Source organism: Rhyacophila brunnea, unplaced genomic scaffold (assembly GCF_057557595.1).
Source record: "Rhyacophila brunnea isolate RB1 unplaced genomic scaffold, BYU_Rbru_1.0 scaffold_137, whole genome shotgun sequence".
NCBI classification, from domain to species: Eukaryota; Metazoa; Arthropoda; class Insecta; order Trichoptera; family Rhyacophilidae; genus Rhyacophila; species Rhyacophila brunnea.
Window position 1 is genome coordinate 58057 of NW_028232793.1, and position 1384 is coordinate 59440.

The following is a 1384-nucleotide window of genomic DNA, read 5'->3' on the forward strand; positions in this document are numbered from 1 at the left end:
GATATAAACCAAAAGTGATTGGATCATAAATTTATTTAAATATACATAAAAGATGTGCATCGGTGAGTTGATTGAGCTAAAATAAGCCTTTATAAAATTGGAAAATCATATATGTTGTGTTAGAGGGAATATTTTAACAAATATAAGAAATAATTCTATCATTGTGCATACTCATCTAATTATTTATTTATACTTTTTTGATGTATTGTAAATTATGGTAGCAGTACAAAACTACACAAGCTAAGTTATAGTACCCTATTATCCATCAGAGAAAATTATTTGTAAAGGCTTGGGATATTAATTTGCTGAAAAATATTCCTTACATGAACTAAAAGCAAAAATAACGTTCAGCTATAATAAGATTAAACACTTTTAGTCGTGCACAGTATTTAGTTATTATCTATCAATATTTTTTTAACTTGTGTAAAGTATTGGATAGTTATACATACGTTTTAATTGAGGGTCAGAGATACAAAGTGTATGTAGTCACATAAAAGAATTAAGCAAAATGTCATTTCAATAAATTAAGTTATACTATGCTTAGTTAGTTACCAAAGAACCAGTATTCTATGATTATAGAAGAGCTATAAAATCTCAGAAATGTGAATCAACAGCAGAAAATTGCAAAATTATGCCCATTATATATAAAAAGAAAATAACCTACACCATTTAATGTAATTTATTTTGCATAAAAGCTTTTTTATTCTAACTTACCAAACCAAATTGTATATTATTTTGTAATTCTAAAAATTCCGAATTCTAGTATATCATAAAATACTATTAAAACATTTATATGTTATAGAAAATATATTTCAAAGCTATAACTTCTGTTTTTTAACAAAACTTAACATTGAGATCGATTAAATCAAATAATTAGAGTATAAATATCCCAAGATTTTTTCTTTTAGAAAATTTCGACACAAAAATCACACCTGATCAATATTATTATTTTTAGATTGGCTTTAAAATACCTATAAATTCTGATATTGATAAATCAGTAAAGGTTTTTTTTAATTTAATCCCCATTGTTTAATTTAATTCAATAACTCTTTATATTCCTATCGCAGCCATCGAAGAATCGTTTATTCCTCGTTTTATTGAGCTAAATAATATAAATTTGTAGTCTATGTAAAACGCATAATTGAATTTTTAAATTTTTATATTTTCTGGATCCATCCTAGAAATATCGTATGACAAAATAAATATTTAATTCATATTTGCAGAAGAATAATGGTTTTTATTCTATTGTATATATCGGGTCATCGTTACGTAGATAAATCCCACCATAGAAATAATGTCTTTTCTTGTTCACACTTACGTTCGGGAGTCGTTCATGTTATTTTAGCTCAATAATCAAGTGTATTTTAAAAGCTTTATACACTAC